Source organism: Cimex lectularius, unplaced genomic scaffold, assembly GCF_000648675.2.
Source record: "Cimex lectularius strain Harlan isolate CLEC.00 unplaced genomic scaffold, Clec_2.1 scaffold293, whole genome shotgun sequence".
NCBI lineage: Eukaryota > Metazoa > Arthropoda > Insecta > Hemiptera > Cimicidae > Cimex > Cimex lectularius.
In genome coordinates this window covers 144,503-158,612 of record NW_019392819.1, presented here as the reverse complement: position 1 = coordinate 158,612, position 14,110 = coordinate 144,503, and the positions used below count along the sequence as shown (strand labels likewise).

The 14,110-nt window shown below is 34.8% G+C and overlaps 1 pseudogene; it reads right to left on the bottom strand.

Annotated features, from left to right (window-relative positions):
* Positions 1-1,281: 1,281 nt before the first annotated feature.
* LOC112127425 lies at positions 1,282-1,401 on the bottom strand (annotated as a pseudogene).
* Positions 1,402-14,110: the final 12,709 nt, after the last annotated feature.

The following is a 14,110-nucleotide window of genomic DNA, read 5'->3' as shown; positions in this document are numbered from 1 at the left end:
CGATACATTTAAGATGTGTTATCAGAAGTTGTTCCTTATATGCCACTAATTAGCAGTGGTTTTATTTTTGTGCATGACAATGCAAGGCACTACACAGCTAGGATCGTTGGTGACTAGTTGGAACTGTTTTTAATTCAATGTTTGCAATGGCCAGCATGTAGTTCCGACTTAAACCCTATCGAACACCTTTGGGACGAATTGTCAAAGAGGGTAAATACTGCCCAGTGATGCCTGTGAATTTGCAGGAATTAAGAATGGTGCTGTTGGAGAATTATGAAAAGGCGTGAAAATATTCCACAGCATGAATTCAAAACATTTTAAAATCGATGCACCACGGTGATGAACGCAAAAGGAGGAAATACTCCATACTAAATTGAATATTTTCTTCATTTTCCATAGCAACATTTTTAGGAAATTGTTTTACTCAATTTAATTTTTTATTTAGTTATATCTTTTTTTTAAAGATCCATTAAACAACAAGAAATAATTTAATAAATAATAATTGGAAGTATTTACTTAAAAAAACGAGAGTGGCCACTTTTTTGCCTCTCAGTGTATTTAAAATTATATTTATACATTACTTAGGATTTAATATAAGAAGATCTCTAAACACCAAAAGAAAATATCTTTAGGTTACTATTTACTTTTTAACTCCATTAATATTACTCAATTTAGCTTCTAAGTAAGCACTAAAGTCATCTGAGTACGAATTTATTTTACAGGATTTTAAAGCATCTTGAATGTTATTAATAAAAAGTGAGGAAAATCAGCGCTAACAGGGTTGACTCATTGATTAATTAATTACGATCCTGGATAATTGTACCTTGTGAAGTGTATGCCACCTATTTTCAAAAATACGAATAAAGTCAGTTTAAAACTGTAGCACATAAATAATTAGATTTTGCAATTTATGATTTACACAGTTAAAGAACTGACTGAAATATATTAATCTATCTAATTTACTTTTACCTGCCCTCCCCAAAATACATATATATATAATGTACACTTGTTTCTGGACAGTTATATTTATAATGAGTGGGTGTAGATTTGTCCAAGTGGTTTACAAATGATTATATTTATTATTAATTATTCGTATTCGATACTGATATTACATTGCTAATAGTTATACTAATTGTTAAGAGTATGGATTGAAATGATAAATTAATAATTTCGGCAAAAGTGTTGTTTAAACTCCTTTGTTTTTAGTTTCATTAATCCTTTCGTTTCCTTCCATATTCAATCCCTAGTCTAGAGTCAGCCGCAGGATGATCCCTTTCTCTGCATCCAATATTAACTTCAAATTCTTTACCGTGTTTTATTAGTTCTGTAGAAATTATCAACTAGCAATATTCGCATCTCAGTAGAACTTCATTGATTACGAAATTGCTACTGCACAAGGTTGATAGAAGTTATCATTTTCGTTATTATTTATTTTTATTCTGGCGAGTGTCCTGGAGACTATTCATCCGGCGAGTCAACTACATCTATCCAGTTTCAAAGACGCCCAGCGAGGTTCGGCCTGAGCCCAAAGGTATTTATTTTGAAATCCAAATCATGAACTTTATCTAGCCAGATTTAGGGCGGGTTTTGAGCTTCAACACGGCTTTTAGGCCACAAAAGGGTAATCTGGAACTGGCATGTGCTTGTCGCCCTATATACAGCTAAATTCTAATTTCATTTTTCTTATTTTTACTTAGTCATTTTTTTCAGCCGTAATTTTCATGCTTGCGGCCGACGAGTTTCCCTAACAAGGAAAAGAGAGAGGAGAGAAAAAGAGAGAGGAGGGAATAGAGAAAGAGGCAAAGATAAAGTGAGAGAGAGAAAAAGAGGAAAAGGTAGAGTCAGAAAACAGAAAAGAGAAAGTGTTTGTTTTAGAAAGAGAAATATGAAAACCTGTGAAACAGAAAGATAAATACAGGGAAAAATAATAAGAAAGAGATTTGGCCATAGAGATCGTCAAAAAGGAATAGAGAGACAGAGTGAGAGGGGGTGGGTGAGAAGTGATAGAAAGAGAGAGAGAGAAAAAGAGAGATATAGCAACAGAAAGCCATAAAAATAGGTAGGGCTCAAGAAATAGAGTAAAGGCGATAGTCGTAGAGTTAGAAACGGAAGAAAATAAGAAAATCATAGAAAGAGAAAATCAAAGAACGAAATAGAAATTGGTAGAGTCAGAGAAAATAATTCGACAAGCAGAAAGCGCGACAAAAATAAAGTGAAAATTATATAGACACAGTGAAAGAGTCAGATAGATAGAGATAGTGATTGATAGAAAGATATGCAGATAGATAGATAGATTGATAAATTAGAGAGAGAGAGAGAGTGAAAATAGAGGTGAGAGAGAAATATAGTCATAGATATACATACAGCTCGAGAAATAAAGGGATAATGCAAGATAACAAAATGAAAAGAGAGGGAGAGAGAGAGAGAGAGAGAGAGAGAGAGAGAGAGAGAGAGAGAGAGAGAGTGATAGAGAAATACAGGCATATTTTTAAATAAAGTCCGAGAAATAAAAAGAATACGAAAAAAAAGAAAGTGAGAGAATCATAGAAAGAGAGAGAGTGAAGGGGGGAAGGTAAAGAGAGAGATAATAGTGCTATTTGAAAGTAAAGATGGATTGATAGATAGATAGGTAAATAGATAGCTAGATAGACAGATATAGAAACAGAAAGGGAGAGATGGATAGAGGATAGATAGATAGATAGTGACAGAAAGAAAGCTATAAAGTGTGTGTGAGAGAGAAAGAGTGAGAGAAATAGATTTAAAATGAGGTGTGAGAGAAATACAGTCATAGATTTAATTAGAAGCCTATCAATAAAGAGAAGGCGATAGAGTCGCAGAAAAAGCAAAAAGTGAGAGAATCATAGATAGAAATATAGGAAGAGAGGGAGAGAGAGAGACAGAGAGTCGGAGAATGATAAAAAGAAAGTGGAGATGTATAGTCAGACAAATAAAAAAGAAAAGCAGAGAGAGAGAGAAAGAGAGAGTCAGAGAAATAAAGACGAAAATCGAGAGAGAAGGAGTGAGAAAGATGAGAAGCCAACATCAAAGTTATAGAGCAACAAAGAAATATAGTCAGAGTGAATTAGAGGGATAGATAGTGAAAGAGAGAAAAAAACGAAGAAAACAATGTACTCCGACAGTTTAAAAATCTTTGACTTTTATTTTTAATGAAATGTTTCACACATTTTACGGCTGAAGATATAATTTTTATCAATCATTAGATAAAGGGTGCCGGCGTTATTTCGATTAGAACGGTCCTGAAACTTCAATAAGTGAATTCCGAAAGACCTTTGGCCAAATTAGCACTGAATTCGGTCGTTCCGCCTCCCCTGCCCTGAGGCGAGAGGGATTCAGATTCAGGCTTGGCAAAGTCCCTGGCCTGTCTCAGAGCAATTACGCCACTGACACGTGAAAAGCACAAGGAAACGTAATTTTTGTATTTAAAAAAATTAAGCTAAAAATGACAAGGAAAAAGCAAGATTCAGTGATGTTCGCTCCGGGAATGTTGCTTAGGAATTTTCAATAAGACGTGACATCTGATGAGAACGCGTCCTAACATGAGCTTTCTTTACTGAAACCCTCTACTTGTCAAATTACAGCAAGGGATGCTTTTAACCCTGCGTATTATTAACCACAAACTCTGATTACAGCAGTGGCGTAATTAACAGGAAGAAATGTTTTAGTTAAAAGTGTACTGTTTTATTTGAAAGATTAAACTTTTTAAACTAATTAAACCCTAACCACCCCTAAAAGTTGATTGTGATACTTTCTTAAGTATGTATATAAATAAAGTTTTTTCTTCTTCTTCAGTCTTGAATGGTTTAATATGTTGGATAAGGAAGAAATTAGAATTCCAGTCTGTATTATTCATTTTTGAAGAAGACTGGCGTGAAATGCGGCCCATTTTAATTTTTCATTCTCCACATGGCATTTCTTCGGTTAACCAAGAATAAACAACATGACCCTCTTGTCAAACTCTTCACGCCTTGGTGTTGAAATAGACCCCTTTTCATAGCAAATCCTTCAAGAAAATAAAAATCAGAGGGCATTATCAGAAGAGTAAACACTTCAACCCGCTGAGGCGATTATCCGCGAAAGGTACTTCTTCAGCCCTTGAGAGGATTAATTCCGGTTTACATTAGCATGGTAAACTTTAGCATTTACAGCTATTCTACATGCTTCCCAAAACTATGACGGCCTGAATTTACTTTTAAACCTATTTCTTCCTTTAGTTCAATTTTTGTAGGCAATGAACCTTTAGTTTTTATACCCTTAAAACGCTCACTTTTCATACAGTTCTACACGCACAATTACACATTTCCATCTCAATCTCGCTAATAAATACTTTCTCCCAACAACCCAATTACTCTACTCACACATTCCACGCACTAACTCCTTTTCCAGACCTGTCGTATATTCCTAAATTTTGATATACATTCAAATATCTTTTTAATAATGTAATAAATTTCAACATTTTCCGGCTTGTCTCCCCATGCTTCCAATATTAAATTTGAATCATCATAATTTTCCCTATATTTCAAGAATAATAACATTCTATTATTATATGACTAACTGACAAGAGGACATTACACCTTTCACATCGTGGACCCCGCACATCGAATGTTCATGTGTTATGGACGGGTGTGGCCTATTCTCAGTCGTTTTAGTACCACCTCTTCCCTTCGTCTATTCCTTAATGATGGGGACCAGACTCGCACCGTATTCTTAATTGTCCTTAATTTATTTTCCGATAGTGATGTCATTCCTGTAGCCAACTTTGTTCTATTTCCTTTTTAATTTTTCGTACCAATCCTCTGGGGCATTCACCTACTTGTCACGTCCACAATTGCTGTTTCCTTTGCTGTTGTTTCTGCTAACATACTCGTTTTAATTCCCTTCCATATAAATATCACTCTTGTCCCTTCTGTTTTAAGTTAGATGACATGTACATCTTGAACAATATTGGGCGAATAGAAAAGATTGTCTTAAGTAAAAAAAGTTCACATTTTAAACCAACACTGCCAATTTTTTTTTTTTTTAATTTCAATCAACTACCATGTCCCTGAACATATTTTAATTCTAAATATATTGAATTTTATGCGGTTTAAAATTAAAAAACTAATTGATTATTTATTAGAAAAATAAGTATGTTTTTGTACTATAATCTCAGTGATTCTATTCAAGTATTAGATACTGACGGAAGAATTTCCATCAAAAGGAATCAGAAACCAAAGATTTTCCAATTTGGTGGATCTCAACCTTACAGAATCATGAAGATCTTTAAAAAGGAAACATAATAAGCTAAGAATATGTTATTTTTATACCCGAAAGTGTCAGCATAAAAGACTCATCACCTTTTATAAACTGTTCAACACAAATGATTATTCTGCCTGCAGGCGCCTAATCTCCCCTTAGAACTTCTGAGACATGCACCCGGACATCGTACTCTCGTACTTATTTCAGATCGTTAATTAAAACCATGTTGAAAACTTTTATTTTTTCCTTGACTAATAACAGCAATTATTGAAGAAGCTTCGTTGCATCTTTTTACCACAATTTATTACCACGTAAATTAAAATAAATTATAAATTACAAGGATTATAGAAGCTACAGATTACCCAGACTAAAAAAATTATAAAATAAGCACTACTTATAACTAATGCTTGGTGTGTAATCTAATAAAAAAAGGTATGCAATATGTATTTACAGACGGGTTGAAATTTGCATGGGGTAATGTGCGGAACATACTTTCTTCTTGGGTTTCACCATGTACTTTTATTTCCGTTTAGTGTCGACTTCCCCATAGATCCTTCAATTATTACTGACAACAGATAAAACTAACCAAATTGCATGACATTTTATCGATAATAAATATTGTTCATTATTTTATTGAACGTTTTAATTTAGCATATTACAAACCTAAAAAAGAAAAATTCAGCTAAATATTCACATTGCAACTAATAATTTTCAGTTTTCTCAATTATAAAAACACCTGCAACAGTAATAATATTTGAGAGCAACCCTGGAGCATTCTGCTCTGTATGATCTAGCTGCTTGGGTTGATCCCATTCTTCTTCTACAGTTTTTGTACAAGAAGACTTTATGAAGCCTTTAGTCAAGTGTTAATAATCTTTTATTGTTTTGAATATGAAATAAAAGAAGCTGACGCGTCTGACAGCCATCACAGCGGAGATAGGCAGACAAAAATAATGAACAACGACCAAACTACGTCACCCGCAGACCCTAAGAGGAAAACTCATAATTTTATATGTGATTATTAAATTGAAACCTATCATTAGGCAGATCGATCTGCGACCTGATGGTTGTGTCCGGCCCTAAATAGAGAAAAGAACCCAGAATCGGTGTTAAAGAGTCGCAAGAAAAATTAAAGAAGAAATAATACGAAGTTATCCATGTCTCCATGCAGGAGGACAATCCAAACTACCCATTGGGTGTTGCGGGTGAGCGGCCAAACCAGTTGCCAATACTTAATACTTTTATTACCAATTAAAATCCCATTGGATCTGCCGAGATTCAAACCCAGAACCGCTGGGCAAGTACAGATCGGGGTTATTGAGTAAATTTTTATGTAAACTAAATAAGCAATGATTAATTACTTGGTGTATCATCTTCTTAGGAAACATGGGACCCCCTCCCAACCGGACGTTCAGAAGCTTCATCGGCTGAAGCACATTTACCACCACAAATTGAGAACAAGAAGACACCTGGGCCATTTAAATGTGTGACTTCCCTTCCAGTCGGAACTTCTCTCTTGACCAGTAAGTTTAACATCTCTCACTCAAAAGTCTGTCAGCGACTCCTCTTACTACCCCGCATTCCACACCAATCTGCAAAATTATAGACATTTCAATTACACCTATTAATCCACTGTCCAAATCAATTCTTTTCTTAAAGTGTGAAAGTGGCAGCTAAAGATTTTGGCTCATTGGACGGCAATCTGTCGAAGCACTGCGCAGTTTTGGCTCTGACATTTCAATGCAGGTTTTCATTCGAACTTTTAAAATGCGAAAAGAAAGACCAAGAAGAAAAATCTTGATTCGAGTTGTTCTGAGATTTAGGTCTGCAAAAAACAAAAGTAGAAATGAACAAACTGGCAAAAAGCATTGTTAAAGTTACAAAGGGTAAAACCCCAAGTAATAGGATTGTTGCAGGTCACTGGCATACGAAAAAACACTTACACCACATGGGTATATTTAATGATGACCTCATTTGTAGGGTATGCAATTGAGGAGGAAGAAACTGCCACTTATTCTTCGAATAGAAGCAACAGCTCAAAGGAGATAAACCTAGGGTAACAAGATGATCTGGGAAACAGAATTACAGTGGTGACACTCAACGACCTTCTATCTCTTATAATTCATTTGAACTGAACTAAGAAACAAGGGAAAGTACAAGCCAAAAGACTGCAATACTTGGAGAACACAAAACCCCCGGTATCATTCATCATATAATGCTTGTAAAAAAAAGGCTGAAGAAACGGTCGAATCACCTCGATCAGGTCACCATATAGAGGTTGGTGATGCTTAAGTAAGTACAATAAGTACTCCAAGTAAACTTCCAATTCCTTATTATCGGCCAGAATTACGGCTAATCATCTTATAAAACTTGGTGTGGGCTAATAGCGCCCCAAGTCTTAAGACTTCATTCAACAAGAATAATAATGATAATAAGTTTATTGTACTAACACACAAAAAATAAAAACAATTCAAACAAAAGAATTAACATAACTCGAGAAGGATAACTATCTGGCAGAGTTTGGATTAATTATTAAATAAATCCTACAAAGTAAACATACAAATATACTAGACTAAATAAATATAATGATATACTAAATAGTTACTAATACATGGGCAGTATATAAATGGAAATAAGCAAAATATGAATAATAAAAATAATAAATAATATATACAGACCAATCAGACTCAAAGTAAACAGAAAGAGAGTGTCAAGGGCAGTTTCAATGAGGAGTACAAGTTGGTGTGCAGTTTGGGAGACTGTTTTCAGTCTTTCAGTTTTCAGTGCAGTTTTCTAATGAAAAACCACAACACTCGTTCCACCTCCTTGAATTCCTCCGTTCCCCATAGTATACAGGGTGTATCATCTTCTATAGTCCACCCATTTAATTCGGGAACGATTAACTTTAGCAAAAAATCATCTTATACAAACCCAAGTTAATTTTGGCTAGGAATCGCGTGGTAGTAACAGATTTAACATAACTTTCTCATCTAGCTGGGAAATGACACACGGTATGCTTTTTGTAACAACAGATGGACCTCCCAGTTTTAGATTTATAATGCAAGGGTTTTATACTGTGCCTTTTTGCTCATACCTGAGCATTTATTATAAACATAAAATTTAATAAATGGCCAAATCTGCAACAATACATAATTACAGATGAGAGTCATTTTAGAAATGAAATGGGATCTATGATGATAAAAAATCCTTTTTAGCAAAAAGAATGCTTTTTTTCAAAAATTAATGTAGGCTAAGCGTAAAAACAACCCCATGATCCCTACCCTATTCTGAGACGATTCCTATCCTAAATTAACTCGCTAATACTAATTGTTTTAGAAATAAGCGGGGAGGGCCATCCTCACGCGTCTTCCGTCGAGCATAACTCGGAAATGGTCGATCCTATCAAAATTTGACTTTCAGTAAAAGTGGCATAAAGTAAGCTCTAGAATTGAAATTTACAATAAAAATATGTGGATTCTCATTTAGAATAACAAAGTTACTGTCTTTCCATTTAGAAGAGAAAGTTATGTTAAATCTGTTACCACCACGCGATTCCTAGACAAAATTAACTTGGGGTTTGTATAAGACAATTTTTGCTTAAGTTAATCATTTCCGAATTAAATGGATGGACTATAAAAGCTGATACACCCTGTATATATATATGGTAATATTATTTTTAAGCCTCGTGGATTGCCAGCAAGGATTACAATGACGTCATCGTACATGATTTTTGTCTCTTCTTCCCACCACTAATACATCCTCCAAATCTTTCTATAATGACGCATAGGGCACTTTAATAAACTTGTCGAACCCCACTGCCAACGTTGGTTACTATCATGGCCCATCTTACTATTGGCCATGATAGTCCCCTGGGCTTGACTCCACACACTGACTCCACACACTGACTCCACACAATAGACAAGTAACGATAACGAAGACAAGTAAATCGCTTCTGCAGTTTTGTGTTTGGCTAGGGTGTATAATTGCTATTTACATGTTATTGACTTAAACCTGGTTGGAAACAACAAACAATGGTCGACCAATGTTGGCCCAGTGTGTGGACCTATCTACTGCACACATTGTTCTCACATTTTGGCATCCTTTGATGTGTTTAGTGAGACCGCTCTCAAAGCCCGTTTTTAAGTTTGTCGGATTCGAATGCACGGTCCCTTTATGGCCGGGACCTCTACCTACAGTAATGAGCGCCGTATCCACGCCTAACCGTTGCGGCCACCAACTATTTCTTTTTACATCTCCAAAACATCTGGATTACATCTTGTAGCGTTGTTTACAATAAATACCTCTTTCATTTTGCAAAATGTTATTACACAAATTATTATTAAAATGAATATTATAGTGTACAGGAATACATCCCACAAACTTGGGTTAGAATAGATAGTAGGAATTGTGGGAAATACATTTACAATGTTAATAAGAATTTTTTTCAAACCAAGTCTTTTGAGGGTGACTCTGAATTCTGGAACTTGCTGCGGCGAAAGACTCGTTAATAGAACCAAAAGGTGTAGATTCATAGATGAGTGGACTGCCCCTGAAAACAAGGCTTTCGCTTTGATGAGAAATACGCATGTTAGAGTTTTCGTTTCTGGAAAATCAAGCTTCAAACATGGAACTGTTTCCGGATCTACAAAATAGCCAAAAATTGATTAATCCGCAAAAAAAGTTAATAGATTGTCCTGAATTTCCAATTCATTGTATGTAGAGATTCAGATGGAGCTTTTGTCCTTCTTGCATGGGGTTTGATGGATGGAAACCAGTGTTTATGGAAAATGATATGCCTTGTTCTTTCAAATATTATTTCGATAAACAATTTTGTTATTTTCTAATTTTAATACATAAAGAGTATGTGGGATAATTGTTTCAAATTTATTCACCTATTTATTCCGGACAGATTGCATGTTAAATTGTTCAAAATGATGTTCAGAACAAATTGGATGTTGCATGGATCACTGATCCACTTCAACTTTACAATATATTTTCATCATATTTTCATAAAAAAGGATAATATTTATATGAACATCTAGGTACATTTTATTCCATAATGATTCTCAACTTTCTTTAATCCTGAAAACAATACAGGTACTCTAATAATGGAATGGTTAATTGTCCTACGTTTACAAAAGACAAGAAAATTTTCAATTTCTTCTAGTGTTCAACAGAGGTGACATAATGTCTGCATATCGACCAATTAAATTTATTTTTATTTCCAGCTCTTCACCATTCGTATGAAGTGTTTTAATAATTTCGTTGAAATCGATTATTATTTTATTATTTATGGAATACGTTAAATTTAACTGATTCTTCAAATTACTTTCATTGGATTTTACACTACCCATAGATTTGATAAAGGCTTCTCCATCAGAACTATCGAGACTTGCGTATATTACTTCTATCAGGATGGCAATCCCATTAATAAGACCTCTATTATTTCTGTTTGTTGAGTGAGCAAGTAAATAATTAATTTTATTTACTATAAACGTTCTAGTATGGTTGAGAAAACAAAAAATAGGTTTGGTTGTAAAAATAAGACATTTAAAAAGAAAATGTTTATTACCTAATTCCAAAAAATAAAATTATTGAGTAAAGAAAAAACACAGAAAATTCAAAAACAAATAAAACGAAACAATAAACTTATTTTGTCCCCTTTACTTCAGAGTATTTCCACCTCAGACACGAATCATGTAAGTTAAACGCCTTGCATTCCTTGGAAAAGATTTCTGGTAACATGCTGAAGAATTCTTCTCCATTCAACAAGAACAGCTGTTTCCATCTCTTCTAGAGTATTAGCACCTGGGTTTCGCCGTCGTACTCGTCGCTTAAGTTGGCCCCAAATGTGTTAGATTGGAATCAAATCTGGACTTCGAGCTGGGCACACCAAGCACTCAATTACAACCTCATTCAGGTTGTCATCCACAATACATGGTCTTTGGGGCCTGGCATAATCATGTTCTTCGATTAAATCCTGTAATTAAAGAATGAACCTCTGTGAAGTTAGAGATCTTCGGGTCCAAGGATATGCCACCCCAGAACATAGATGATCCACCATGGAATACCACCTGAGGGCCAACTCTCACCTCAATTCACTATTTTTCGTGGTCCGCTTGACCAATTAATATCTTTCAAATAATTAAGGTTTTTAGTTGAGATTAAAAGGAGGGAAAATTCCTCCAAAAAGTTGGTGTTGAGATAGGAAGTTAGTGTCCGAGTGGATCGACGTCACGATAGCTCAAGTGGTATAACAGCGGCATATCTAGCCGAAGATCGTGGGTTCGAATCCCGCTCGTGACACTGAATTTTTAATCTCAACTAAAAACCTTAATTAATCTCACCTCAATTGTTAAGTGAACTCGTTCCCAATCTTCCAATGTCCAATTTACATGTTCCAGTGCGAATTGAATCCTGGACATTTTGTGAGTTGTGGTAATTAGTCCACGAGCCGTGTGCCGGGCCCTGAGGTTACTTTCATTGAGCTTCCTGCCACACAGATTCTTGAATGTAGCGTGGCGCAACTGCGAGAAAAGGTATTGCAGCTATCACAGTCGACACAGTCTACGTTCTGCTTCTTAAATGAAGAATCAATTTAACTATATCTCAGGAACTAGGAAAAATACAATAAACCAGAAAACTACAGTGCTTGGGTAGTACCAAACCCCCACTTTCTAGTATCCTACCCTTATCATCATCATCATCATCATCTTTACTATTTCATTGTTTGAAAAGATTAAGCAGATCGAGGAAAGGCGCGCCTTTAATTTCAGTGAATTTTGCCTGCATCGAGAGGGTGATCTGCAGGAGCAATGCTGCAACATTCAACGTTATATCGGCTGATCTGTGGAAGTTATTCTACTTTTAAAACAATTTTGTACTTTATCGATTGGTGAGGTATAACCTGATCTGCAAAGTATTTTGACACTTCTACTAAATCCTAACCTCTCGTTGATTAATTTTCCTTGGGGCACCAAAGGGTTAGGGGTTCGTATCACTTTAAAAATCGATACTTAACATCGATCCGTTTGGGCCTGTATTATTCCAAAAATTTTATAATTTGATGCTACAATTTCGGACGACGATCCACGGTTGATGTTAAACCAATTTAAGAGAATTTAAGCATCATCTCAATGCTTGTATGATCGAGTGTAATCTCGAATGTTTGCTTTGTTCAATTTCTTAATCATCTCCTGCCGCAAATTATCTTTCATGTACAGTCGTAGACGTTTTTTTCTTTCTGACCTTTTCTTTGCAATTTTAATAACAAATGTAATGCAAAGAAAGCCAAGGTACATAGATGAATAAAGTATTAGTCAAAGCAAATAATGTAATAAATTATATAAACAAAAAGAGTAAAAAAAGTATTAATATTTGACTAAGGATCTAATAATGTTTTCATGCACAAGGACTTTTGTATCAACTTAGTATAACGGTCGAGATAATTTCAACTTGCCCTTATACCGGAAAAACCGAAAAAACACGATTGCTGTAATCCTTAATATATTCTTATTAACAAAAGTATTCAGAAGTCTTATTATGCCCCAATTTATAATTAGTATTACTTATTTAAGAAAGATTTTTAAGACTTTAGTAAATATTATATCTTAAAATATATAATGTTTGGTGTTTAGTGACCGTTAGTTAATGATTATTGAGAGATCGTGAGATGCGGTTTGGTGTGACGTAGGTTTTAGAAAAACATTTTCTTTATCGTGCCAGCGTTTCTATCTTTATTGAGATCATCTTCAGGGCCTGGGATTTATAAACATTGTTTAAATTTTACAAATACGTGTAGGATGTGAAAAAAAAGCATTTATACAATGCTAGAAATTTTAGATTTAATCAAAGTATTTTTACTCACTCGAAGTGTTTATTTTCTGTGTAGATGTGTCATTATTGTGTGTCGTGTTGGGAGTGCCAGTGAGATATTGATGTTTTATGTTAGAAGGCAGCGAAATTGTCATACGACGGTTTTCCTGGTTTAGGGGTCATGATGACCTCAGCGATCTCCTATGTTTGTTGCGTGATTTTAAGACGGAAGGCTGGCATTGATGATCTGGTAATCTAGTCAATTTTTCAAGTTATTAAATTATTTCAGTATATTTCATTAAAATTTTGATAAAAACAGAATTGGTGAGACACTTTGATGTCTTGTATTTGGGTGTTTTACTACCCTAGTTCGTCTAACTTCCCTGTTTTAATCTGTCAAATTGAAATTCAAAGTCTACTTGTGAATAAATTCAACCGCCTCTCTCCACCTTCTCAGTAATTTCATTATTCCTTGTTTTCAAACCTTGCCCATCTTTGTGGCGGTGTAATTCCTCAGTGGCGGAGCGTGTGTTTTTGGCATCCATCCAGCGAATCTAAATGCTTAACGTTAAATGAATTTTATAGATTCATGAATAGGTCGGATAAGACAGTCCAATACATATACTAATAATTGTCGAGGTGCGCGAATACGGACTTTTTTTCGTGGTACCAAAGGATTCATCACTTAATTGATTGTCTGACATATAGTAAGCTGGGGGAACGATTTTCGGTTAGTTTTGGAATGAACTAGATAGGAAACAAGTCAAAAGATTTTCTGAGTTTTCCTTCGCTTTTCCTTTTATAACTCATAGACGGCTTCTTCGATTTTCGTACCGTTTTTCTGTTAGTTTTCATCCGAACTAAATGGGAAGCCATTCAAAAACAGTTTCTGAGTTTTCTTCCGCTTTTCCTATAATTACACTGACGGACAAATTTAACACACCACTCAATTTATTTAGTTTAAAATTAAGTCCATTATCTTTCTACATTAGTTACTGGTAATTAGGTGCTATCGTAGTCCAAATAAACAGTAAATAGT